The sequence below is a fragment of the Pelophylax lessonae genome (assembly GCF_965119305.1).
Source record: "Pelophylax lessonae genome assembly, chromosome: 7".
NCBI classification, from domain to species: Eukaryota; Metazoa; Chordata; class Amphibia; order Anura; family Ranidae; genus Pelophylax; species Pelophylax lessonae.
The window spans coordinates 152,389,411-152,402,343 of record NC_138774.1 but is presented as its reverse complement, the minus strand read 5'-3'; the positions used below and the strand labels follow the sequence as shown (position 1 = coordinate 152,402,343).

Sequence of the window (12,933 nt, the reverse complement as noted above, 5' to 3'; positions counted from 1 at the left end):
CTCGCCGCCATTACTCGTTAAAAAAAAAACACCAAAAAATGACAAAAATCTTTCCCTTTATTAGTGAACGCGATAACTTTTGCGCAAACCAATCAAAATACGCTTTTTGCAATTTTTTTTTTACCAAACAGTAGCATAAAACAAATTAGCCGAAAATGTTAAAAAAATTTTGATTTTTACATTTTTTTGGGGGGAATTTCATATAAAAAAATGTGAAAAATAGTTATTTTTGCAAAATTTACGCTCTTTTTTTGTTTATAGCGCATGATCAAAAAAATCGCACAGGTGATCAAATACCACCAAAAGAAAGCTCTGTGGGAAAAAAAGGACGTGAAATTCGTTTAGGTACAGCGTCGCACGACCGCGCAATTGTCCGTTAAAGTCACGCAGTAAAAAATCGCAAAAAACCCCCTGGTCAGGAAGGGGGTAAAATCTTCCGGGGCTTAAGGCTCCATTCACACCTGGGCGTTTTCAGCTCCAAAAACGCTCAAAAGAAACGCTTCCAAAACGCCCAACAAGTAAAACCCCATTCATTTAAATGGCCCCTGTTCACATCTGAGCGTTTTGCAAAACGCCTGTAGCTGAAAAAAGTACATGAGCTTCTTTTTGGGCTGATTACCAGCGTTTTTGATAGATGTCAATGAAAAACGCCTGAAAAAATCGCGGTAAAATCGCGGTAAAAAACGCTACGCTCAAGTGTGAATGCAGCCTAAGTGGTTAATAAAAGGTTGTAAACTGTAAACTGCATTTGGTCTATATTTATTCCTGAGGTTGCACCCAAAAAATCCCAGACAATATTACATTTTTCTCATTTTGCTTTGTTTAACCTGATGTGGTGCTGAGGTCATTCAGTTATACCTAAATACATTTTTTTTTTTTTTTTGTAACACCTATTCTGACAAACCTGTGTAAGAAAGATCTGCATGCTTACCTAATTTCTGGCCACTGTGGTCATGTGATCTGACTCCCCTCTGTCAGCCAACAGCTGTAGGGGAGAGGAGGGAGGTTTTTTTTGGTCACTTACCTTATTATAGAAGAAAATATACTCCCCTTCCTTTCACTTCCTCCCTCTGCGGCCACGGCCCGCACCGTCTCTTCCAGTTTGCGATGACTCCTGGGAGCTGAATGTCATCGCTCCCAGGAGTCAATGCGCCTGCACCGGCCCCGCTCGTCACTTCATGCATGCCCAGAAGCTGTGCAGGGATGCCGCGCTTGCACCGGAAGTGATGAGCGGGGCCGGTGCAGTGCATTGTGGGACTCCGACGTCACGGAAGAGGACACGAAAAGGGACGCTGCAGCTTTAGCTGCCCCCACCTGAGATGGCAGCGCTGGAGAAGAACTTTTCAAGGTAAGTATTTCTTCTTACAGGTAAGTGCGACCCGGGACAGTTCAGAGGCTATCCATTATGGAATGTACTAGCCTTGACTGTTTCGGGGGTATTTTTAGCTAAAATTTACCCCCCCCCCCCCCCGAGGCCGGAACTCCACTTTAAAATTGGTAAGTATATACATCTTACCTGCATTGAGGTAAAAAAATGTTTTGCAGCTTGCTTTCCTCCTTTACCTCCCTAAATACATACCTGAGTCTTTAATCCATCCAGCGCTGTGCAGGGCTGGATCTCTTCTTCCCTCTCTTCCTTTTAACACAGGACTTGGGCAGCTGCAGAAGCCATTGGCTCCTGCTGCTGTTAATCAAATGCTGTAAAGAAGAATCCGGGGGTGCGGTGAAGCCGCTATGTGTATGTCTATGGAGTGCGACTCTATTGACACACACCGCTCGGGAGCGAGCATGCACATGTGGCCCCATAGCAAGTGGCTTGCTATGGCAGCAAGCAGATAACAGGAGGAGCCAAAAACACTGGCAGGCTACAGCAGAAGTAGTGGTTCATGACTGATATGTGCAATACTATTGCACAGAGCAGGTGAGTATATAACATGTTAATTATTTTAATTTAAAAAAAATGTCTTTACTAACACTTTAAGTGTCAGGATGTTTGAACCCTGCAAATCCACTGCGGGTTCCCGCATCGCACCCGACTTGCAGGCAGTTCACACTGCTATATGTGAACTGCTGGGCATGTCAATGCAAAGTTAATGACACCCCCAGAATAGTTTGCATATCGCAGTGCGAACTGTCAATTCGGACAGGAATCGGATCGCATAGGTGTGAACACCCATGAGATCTGATTCTGGTACGGACCAAAAAAGGGGTCCTGCATGATTTTGGTCTGAATGCGATGTGAATTCAGCCATACAATCTGAATGGTTAAATTTGCATCACACAGACATCGCATTTGATTTGCATAGCAGTGCGGTGCGAATCACATGTGACGTCTCACATTGCTGAAGTGTGAACCGGCACTAAGAGTAGTTAAGTCTTGACTGGAATTCCACTCTAAAGATCTTGTAAACTAAATGCTGACTTACTATATTGTACTCACATTAAATTACATGTTGGAGAGATTTCTCTTCACTTTCTGTCTTGATGTCACCTATTGTTCAGATGTGATATAATGAGAAATATCCCTAAGTGTACAGCATTAGGAGCCTGACAAATTTAGAGCATTGGGTACCCCAACATTTCATATTCCTGATATGTGTCTGTTGTACCATGTACTTATGTTAAAAAGTATCCTGTACTCTTTGTAATGCTTCTTTTGTGTGAAGTGTCTACCTGCCAGCCCCCCTGCTTTCCTATTCTAAACTGACCATGATAGGCATGATAGCACATCTATCTCAGTGAGGTCAGTATCTGGCCATTCTGTGGGAACAGCCTGCCTATCCTCCAATGATCAGACTTGTGCGGACACGCCCCCCTTCCCCACTGCACAGCCATTCACCAGGAAAAAAAAAAATCAATGTACTGCTGTTTCTCCACCCCCACCTCTCCAAGCCCTGTATGCAGCTGAGAACAACGTTTATGTGATCTCTTATAAAAAAAAATAGGTTTATTTTTAAATAATTTTTATATTATACTGTATATTGTAAACACAAACATTTTGCCTCTCATTTCTATTTTAAATTGATTGGGCTATTTTAAAAGATAAGGGTTCACATATACTTTAACCCTCCCAGTTTGTCTATTGCGGTTTTGTTTTCCCTCACTTCATATGCTTGTGGTACAGAGGTAAGGGTGGGGAAATTTCAATGAGCAAGCTGTAAGGATATAAGAGTTTTTTAATCTCTCCCTAGTTTAGCAATAAGTAACTAACTAAATAAAAAAAAACTTTTGGGATGAATTTAATACATACTTAAATGTACTGTGAGCGGTGTGCTTTTATTGACCTGGATATCCCTAAAGATCATTACTGAGAACAAACTTGGCTTGCTGACCTGAAACAGTTGCAAGTGTTTCATCTTGGAATTGCTATAGATCAGTGATGGCCAACCTTGGCACCCCAGATGTTTTGGAACCACATTTCCCACGATGCTCCACTACACTGGAGAGTGCATGAGCATCATGGGAAATGTAGTTCCAAAGCATCTGGGGTGCCAAGGTTCTCCATCACTGCTATAGATAACCCCACATTTATCCTTTTGTGAGACCAATAAATAAGTTTTCTCTGTCGCTCATTGACAGACGTAGTCCTCGTTGATTCAACACAACTTGGGTTATGCTGCCCTCTACAGGAGTAGGACTCGACAGGAAAGAAAACATTCTAGCCACACCTTAGGGGCAGTCCCAGAGGGTATATCCTCTCTCTCTCTGCTACAGCAAATCAGTTTTTTTCTGTCTAGTTAGGAGTAAGGACCTAGATACCTTGCTAGGATCTTCGGTCCTGGCAGGATTTTTTTTCTTAGAAAGATTTTTTAGACAGCTTTTTTCTCCAGTGTTCCTGTGAGATCTTCAAGCAAGAAAGCTGGAACTGGGCGACGGGCTGGATGTTGAGATCCAGTGGTCACCCCAGTTCAGCCTACGAGCGCGTGCAGGCCATAGCTCCGCGCTGGGTCGGCCGCGACATAGTCCCACTGGACGGGGACTGACCCTGCGAGTTGAATGTCTCGCTTATACGCCAAGGACCATGAGTCACGGCGTCCGTATTGGTCGACAGCCCTCCCACCCCGGAGGAGAGGGGTACTGTCAGGAGTTGGCGCCCGCCTGGTTCCGGTAGGGTGAGTAGTATGTTCCCCCTTTCCCCCTGACGGGTCTTGTGGTGAACGCGGGCCCCTCTCTGTAATGGTAAGGATGGGTCTCCCCTCTATCCTATAACATGTCACAGATCCCCCTATTTGAGTGTGATTTTTGTGAACAAGAAACCAGGAGGCTTGGTTTGGGAGCTGACAATCTAATTGCAAAAATGTTTAAATGATTGTAGGCAGTGGCAGTACTAGAACATTACTGTGATAGTATAAGGTATCCTACCTGTCAGAAGCCACAGGGCGATGTCTATACATGTATACTGCATTCCAGATCATATTCCTCCAGCTAAAGCAGATGCCTCCCGACGGCCACGGACCGCATACGGCCCGCCAGGGTCCGGTACCGCCGGCCACGCTGATCACCATGAGGGTGAAGGTTTGTGAGGTCGAGATACTCCGTTATTCTGTACAGGCCGCCGCCATTGTCTGGTAGATCGCACGGGGCCGCCATTTTGGCGTAGCCTCGTGTCTCCAGCATGGGGGCGGCCATGTTTGAGGTGACTCAAACACCTCGTGGAGCTAGGGGAGGCGCCGGAAGGCGTGCAGAGGGGCGGAGCCGCCTCCTTGTTTCCCGGGAAGCCAGCCAAAAGACTTCCTGTCGGTTCTAGACAGTGCTGAGACAAGTTGCATTTGAAACTCTGAGCATCAAGCGGTGAGCCTTGGGGTCTATCTCTCTCTCTTGCTCTATAGGGGTCCCTAAAGCAGGTAACACTGAGGGGCTTTGTGGCGCTGGGGGTCTGAAAAAAAAAAAAAAAAAGTTTTATTTTTTTTGACAAATTGATTTTTTCCGGGTAGTATCTGGAATTATCATGGACCCTGCCACACAGGTACCCCCACCGGTTTCCCTCGAGGGGGCCGCGGGACCTGCCAGTGCACAGAGTATGGATGCATTTACAGCAGTTTTGGAGTCTTTGGTGGCTCGGGTGGAGACGGCCTGTCAGGAACGGGGGTCAAGAAAGCGACCCCCGCCTACCCCTATATCATCTGATACTTCAGATTCAGATGCTGAGATGGTCATTGCAGCTGCAGGTCCCTCTGCAGGGGCTGTTGTCTCAGGTAAAGTTCCCTCAGACAGTGAGGAGGACGTTCATGCTTCCGCCATAATTCAGGAAGAAGCATTGGTGGACGCACTAGTTGTGGCGGTTCGGGAAACCTTAAGACTTGAGGTTTTACCGGCAGAGGCAACTGAAATAGAAATTCCCTTTGGTACTAGCAAACCCACCAAGACGGTGAAGGTTTTTCCTTTACCCAAGTGTTTTTGGTAATAAGATTAAAGAGGAATGGGAGCATTCTAAGCGTACCTTTACTATTTCCAAGCGCATTGCTAGACGCTATCCGTTTGAGGAATCCCTCATTAGGAAATGGACGGTACCACCAGTGGTGGATCCACCTATTTCCAGACTTAATAAAGCCACGGTTATTCCAGTGGAGGACGCTTCGTCCTTTAAGGATTCGGTGGATCGGAGGGTAGAAGCGGAGTACCGCATCTTTTCCCTGATAGGATCAGCCTTTAGACCAGTAATTGTCATTGGTCTAGTTTCTCAGACATTAACGGAATGGGCGAGATTGGTGCACCAGGACCTGAAGGGGAAGGATATCCCCCAGGCAACATCTGATTTGATGGAATAGATTATACAAGGACTACAGTTTGTCTGTGACGCAGCCTTGGATGCTACCCCCCTATTAGGGCATGCATCTATGTCAGCGGTAATCCTCAGACGTGTGCTGTGGTTAAAATGCTGGTCAGCGGACCTAGGTTCCAAAAAGACCTTGGCGAATCTCCCCGTTCAGGGGAATCGCCTATTTGGGTCCACCCTAGATGAGATCATTAAGGATGCCACTGGGGGCAAAAGCACTTTTTTGCCACAGGCTGCTAAAGCTAAAGGACCTCGTAACAAGCGGGGACCTTTCTTTACCGCCCATAAAGGGTTCGTTCGCTCTGCTGGAGCAAGCGGGAAGGGCAAAACCCCTCTAGGAGGGTTCAAGAAGGGCTGGTCGGACAAACAAAAGACCGACTCAGCCAAACCTGAAGCAAAGGATTACACAGCCTGCAGGTGCGCCCCCACCCGGCTTGAGGGTGGGGGGACGTCTTCACTGGTATTCAGAGCATTAGATTGAGCATCGACCACTGCTACCGGTGCGATTCTTCCCTTCCAACATTTAAGTACTACAGGGAGCGGTAGTTACCGTTCCCTGAACAGATCATTTTCTTTACCTTTTCCAAAGATTAGCCTCAGTTCCCCACAAGAATCGGATCTGATTGAACAGACAGACCAAGGAGCCTCTAGCCGGGTGACTTCGGTCTCTAATGTTCAACCAGGAGAAATCACCACTCCTGATAGGAATCAGGTGTCTGATAAATGTGTGGGAACAGAGAACGATCAGACTTTGTCGGATTGCCGGGGCCAGATAGCTCTAGGGCAGCCTGGTTCGGATCCAGTCAGCTCCATTTGTCCTGGAAATTCTAGGCTAGCCTCGTCAAGCCGGTCTGGCCGACTTGGACATGCTAGTCGCGAACGCTCCTTGGGAACTTCTTCTCAGGGAGTGTCTGCGGTCTCAAGGACCGATCTTCCATTGTGCTTTACAGTCGCTGGGTTCAATGGCCTGGCCATTGAGACCCAGGTACTGAAGGACAGAGGGTTGTCAGCTTCAGTTATCCCTACGCTAATTAAGGCAAGGAAAGCGACTTCCAGCAAGGTCTATTATCGCACATGGAAGACGTATATCGCGTGGTGCGAATCTTTAGGATTTCCTCCACGTACCTATTCGGTGACCCGAATATTGACCTTTCTGCAAAAGGGGGTTGAGCAGAAACTAGCCTTGAGCACCATCAAGGGTCAGGTTTCAGCGTTAGCAATCTTCTTTCAGAAGTCCTTGGCTACTCATTCCTTGGTGCGGAATTTCATCCAGGGGGTGCGGCACCTGGCTCCACCAGTCCGCGCACCCTTGCCGCCCTGTGATCTTAATTTGGTTTTGTCGGTTCTGCAGTAACCTCCCTTTGAAAATATCAGGGAGATTCCCTTGCTTACTTTATCCCAGAAGGTGGCCTTCTTGGTGGCTATCACTTCTGCACGCAGGGTGTCAGAACTGGCTGCATTGTCATGCCAGTCCCCATATTTAGTGATTCATAGGGATAAGGTAGTTCTTCATCCGAAGCCATCCTTTCTTCCAAAGGTGGTTTCAGACTTTCATCTGAATGAAAATATTGTACTACCTTCCTTGTGTCCTCAGCCCAATCATCATCGGGAACATGCGTTGCATTCCTTGGATGTGGTTCAGGCAATCAGGGTATACCTGAAGGCTACGGAATCGTTCCGTAAGACGGATTCACTTTTTGTGATCACGGAGGCGGCCACCTGGTCGTCGGTACATACCTTTACAAAATTTTATAAGATTGATGTGATGGCATCGGCGGATGCCTCATTTGGCCGCAAGGTTTTGCAGGCCGCAATTTGAGGAGACCGGTGGTCTACCTTGAGGGTTTTTTTCTGTTGGGTCTCATCTTTGATTGATGAGCATTGAAAACTTCTAGTTGGCACCGGTTGGGCCTTCTAGATTGGATTTGATTTCCATTTTCCCACCCCTCATTTGTGGTACTGCTTTGGGACGTCCGAGTTGTGTTGAATCAACGAGGACTACGTCTGTCAATGAGCGACAGAGAAAAATGGATTTTTGTAAAATCTTACCGTAAAATCCTTTTCTCTTAAGCTCATTGACAGACGTAGTACCCGCCCCTCTGTTTTTGAGTTGGGTTGGGTTAAATTCTCTAAACACTGCTTTGGGACATAACTGATTTGCTGTAGCAGAGAGAGAGAGGATATACCCTCTGGGACTGCCCCTAAGGTGTGGCCAGAATGTTTTCTTTCCTGTCTAGTCCTACTCCTGTAGAGGGCAGCATAACCCGAGTTGTGTTGAATCAACGAGGACTACGTCTGTCAATGAGCTTAAGAGAAAAGGATTTTACGGTAAGATTTTACAAAAATCCATTTTTATCGCAAGGTCCAACCCTGTCCACAATGTCCTTTTAAGTTGGCTTTCTCTTCACTTTCTGTCCCTGTCCCTTTTAACCACTTGCCGACCGCTCACATGGAGCGTACTGCGGCAAAGTGGCTCGTTATCGTCCAGCGACGTAGACCTACGTCGCTGGACTCCTCGCCTTGTGGGCGGCGCGCACGCGCCGCCAGCAGCTCGCTCCCGCTGTATTCAGACACAGCGGAGTCGTGCCAGGGGAGGAGAGGTGGTGATCAAAAGGACATAAATTTAATTTGGGTACAGCGTCGCATGACCGCGCAATTGTCCATTAAAGTCGCACGCACAGTGCCAAGTTGCAAAAAGTGGCCTGGACGTAAAGCAGGAAAATCCTCCGGTCCTAAAGTGGTTAAAAAAAGTGAAGGTGGATTTCTCTAGTCTACATACTGTACACACACCACAAAAAAAAAAACCTAATTTTAATAGACTGGGGGGGGGGGACATTGGAACTAAACTACATTTTTATTGCTGCCTTTGTCCCTGATGGGTAGATTTCTATTATTTCCTCAGTGTAAAGTTTTGATGAAGTGTCAGAAGGACAGGAAATTAAGGGAAATTTTACCAACTGAAAACACACACAGCAGTAAAATCAGACAAAGTTTCCCACTGTTCAGCAGTGACTCAAGTTGGACTTTCATAGCTACTTGTTAATGAAAATTCCTTTTCACTGGTAGCAATAAAACGGAAAATTGACACAAATACTTACCGTAATTTTCCTTTCCTGATGGACTCCATGGCAGCATATGTTCGGGTAGGCTCCGCCTCCTCTCCTACCTCATAGGACCCCACTCCCATAAATCTTTTCTCCCTTTCAGCATCAGTGTTCTGTAACTAGCCTACTCAGGAATTGGGAGGGGACTCCTGCTGCCATGGAGTCCATCAGGAAAGGAAAATTACGGTAAGTATTTGATATCAATTTTCCGTTTTCCTGACAGACTCCATGGCGGCATACGTTCGGGAAATAATTCGCTATACACTCCCGGGTGGGAAGATGCTGAACAAAGAAAAAACTTTAATTGGCACTGTCAACTGACAAAACTTGAACGCCAAAGTTAACTGAAGATAAAGCAGCAGGTTCAACACAGTAATGTGTAAGAAAGGTATTCACAGATGACCAAGCGGCTGCTTTGCAGATCACATCAGGCGCAACGTGTTTTGAAACTGCCCAGGATGTAGCAATGCTTCTGGTAGAATGAGCCGTAATCGCCTCTGGAGGAGCCAAGCCTTTTGCTCTATATGCCCATTGTATAGCCTGGACAATCCATGCAGCCACCGCTCTTGAAGATGCACGTGTTCCTTTCTTATTCCCATGAAGAAGAACAAACAGGAAGTCCGATTGACGGAAGGAGGATGTGGCCTCTAAGTATTGACTCAGAGTGTCTCCCACATCTAAAGGATGTACTAAGGATTCTTCATTTGTTCTGAAGGTGGGCAGAACTATCTCAGAATTTTCGTGGAAGACAGATGTTACTTTAGGGTTTGACCCCAGCATAGGGATTAGGACCACCCTGTCCTGAAAGAAGGTCAGAAAAGGCTCCTTGCAGCCCAAAATGTGTATCTCCGAGACCCTCTTAGCAGAGGTGATAGCCACCAGAAATACCGTCTTCAGCGTAAGCTCCCTGATGGACATGGAAGCAACCTCTTTCGAAGCAAAGAAGTCCAGGACCAATGGGAGATCCCATTTCGGGAATCTAGGTTTTCTCTGAGGCCTGAGCCTGACTGCACCCTTAAAAAACTGTTGGATCAGTTGATGTCTTGCCCACTGAATTCCGGTGAAAGCTGAGGTGGCAGAAACTTGCACCCGGAGAGAAGAAACCGAGAGGGACAGATCTAAACCAGACTGCAGGAAACTCAAAATTTGTTGAATGGTAGGCGCCCCTGCTGGACCCAAACCCTGGGCTTGATGACTCAGAAACCTTGCCCAGATCCTCTCATACACTCTGTTGGTGCTAGCCCTTCTTGAGCCCATAAGAGTGGGAATCACTTCTTCTGGACATCCGAGGGCCTCCAGCCTCTCCCTCTCAAGAACCAGACCTTGAGGTGTAGACGCGCAGGGCATGGATGTAGAGTAGGCCCCTGCGATAGAAGGTCTGGCCTGAGAGGCAGAGGGATTGGATCCCTGAAGCTGAGAAGGGACAGCAGAGGAAACCAAGGCCTGTTGGGCCAGAAGGGAACTATCGCTATGACCTCTACTTCCTCCATCTTCAGTCTCCGAAGGAATTGGAGTACTATTGGCACCGGTGGAAAGGCATATGCAACTTGGAAGTTCCATCTGTCCGTGAGGGCATCCACTCCGAAGGCTCGAGGATCCCTGAACCTCGTATAATACTTCCGAAGTTTTTTGTTGTGTGGACTCGCAAAAAGATCCACCTCCGGTGAGACTCCCAGAGACAGAACCCAATTGAACACCTCCTGATGGAGGGACCACTCGTTGTCCAACTGGAATCTGGACAGGAAGTCTGCTTCCGTATTCAATACCCCCGGGACAAAGACAGCTGAAAGGTTGGCCAGGTGTTGCTGGGCCCAAGACATAATTGGATCTGTCTCCTGGAGTAGAGACATGCTGCGGGTTCCACCTTGCCTCTTGACGTATGCCACTGCCGTGGTGTTGTCCATCCTGAGTAACACTGAGGTCCCTTGAGTCAGATGGTGAAAAGCCTGGAGGGCTTTGAAGGCGGCTCGTAGCTCTAGGATGTTGGACACCACTCCGTGACTGGCGAAATTCCACCTGCCTTGTGCCACTTCTGACTGGCAGTGAGCTCCCCAGCCGGTACTGCTGGCGTCGGAGGTTATCGTCACCCACGAAATTGGAGCAATTGAGTGGCAGTTGGTTAGATTTGCACGGTGTAGCCACCAAGGAAGACACCCTTTCATGAATGGTGTTAGATAAATAATCTGTGACAGGTTCTCTGTCGTCCACTGGTGGAGAAACCCCTTCTGAAAGGGTCTCAGCCTCCACAGAGCCCACTTCACCATGGGCGAGGTAGCCACTAGAGTGCCTACCACCTTTAGACACTGACAAGCAGTGAGATGGGAGGCAGCGAGAGCGAGAGCCACCCTGCTCTGGACTACTGGAATTTTCTCTTCTGGTAGAGATATGGTGCAATTCAACATGTTGAACAGTGCTCCGAGAAATACCAGGGACTGCGTGGGCACCAGATGGCTCTTCTCCAAATTGAGAATCCACCCGAACTCTTGAAGAGTACGAATCACCTGCTCCAGATGTATCAGTAACTGGGCCCTGTCCTGGGACAGAAGAAGGAGATCATCCAGGTAATGATGTAATCTGATACCTCTGGTTCTGAGGAGAGCCACAATTGCCAATAACGTCTTGGAGAAGGTGCGAAATGAAGTCGAGAGCCCAAAGGGAAGACATGTAAATTGCATGTGGACATGATTGACAGCAAATCGGAGGAACTGATGATACTCTTTTGCCACAGGAACGTGGAAGTACGCATCTTTTAGGTCTATTGATGCCAACCAATCTCCTGGGAGAACCGAATGCTGTATTGTAATTAGGGACTCCATCTTGAACCTCTCTGGACGGATAGACCTGTTGAGATAAGTGAGATCTATTACCGGGCGCCATGTGCCGTTCTTTTTCTGGACAAGGAAGAGAGTCGAATATACTCCTTGACCCCTTTCCTCTTCGGGAACTAGTACGACAGCTCGTTGATCCAGTAGGGTATCCACATAACTGAGAAGAACCTTCTTCTTTTCTGCTGCAGGAGGAAGGGAAGTTGCAATGAACCTGGGTTTGGGAACGTTGTTTAACGCCCAAGAGTGCCCTTGGGACACAACATTTAGAACCCAGGGATCCTGGATCGAGGCCGCCCAGACGTCCCGAAATTGGAGCAACCTGGCCCCTACCGGAACAGACTGGACGGGTCCAACCTCAAAAGGATTTGGTGGCCTCCCGGTCACCGGACGAAGGGCCCTTGGGGCCTTTCTGAAAGGATGTCTGTCTTGACTTCCAGCTTCTCCCATAGGATTTTCCTGGTCTGTAGCTGCGCGCTTCCCTAGAGCGATTAGCGTTTTGCCTCCTTGGGAAAGAGCGCTTCTGAGTGCTTGGGCGTTTGTCCTGGGGAAGGAACCCAGATTTTCCGCCCGTGGCCCGGGTTATGGCTGCATCTAGTTTATTACCAAAGAGGGAAGAACCCTCAAAGGGAATCCTACACCAAGCCTGTTTAGAGGCAGCATCAGCAACCCACGGCCGAAGCCAGAGGGCACGTTTAGCCGTAACGGAGGCCAGCATAACCCGGGCCAAGAGGCGAATGGTGTCCAAGGAAGCCTCCCCCAAGAAGCCCGCAACCATCTTCAGCTCCTGGATAGGAGAACTTTGGAGCACTTCCTCCGAAACTCCTCCCAGAGTATCTTCAAGGGCATTAACCCAAACTTCCATGGCCTTGGAAATTGTAGCCAAAGCCATTGCTGGCTTACAGGCCATGCCGGCTGATGGGTATGCTCGCTTGAGATCAGCGTCAATCCTCCGATCCAAAGGATCTCTAAATGATGCTGTATCCTCCATTGGGAGAGTGACGTGTTTCGCCAGACGCATCACTGCGGCATCCACACTAGGAGACGACTCCAAATACTTCACCTTTTCCTGTTTAAAAGGATAGAGCTTCGCTACTTTAGTGGTCATGGAATTTTTCCTTTCCACTTTGCTCCATTCTTCAGACATTATATCTCCCAGTTCCTCTAGAAATGGGAAATTCAAGCGCTCTTTGCATAACTGCTTGAAATATTTCTTCTGCTTAGGAGA

The 12,933-nt window shown here is 47.7% G+C and overlaps 1 protein-coding gene across 2 annotated transcripts in view; it reads right to left on the bottom strand.

The window, feature by feature from the left end:
- The window catches only part of CAPN6 (calpain 6), a 96,912-nt gene that overhangs the window by 7,885 nt on the left and 76,094 nt on the right, over window positions 1-12,933 (bottom strand). The gene's annotated exons all lie outside the window — the stretch shown is intronic.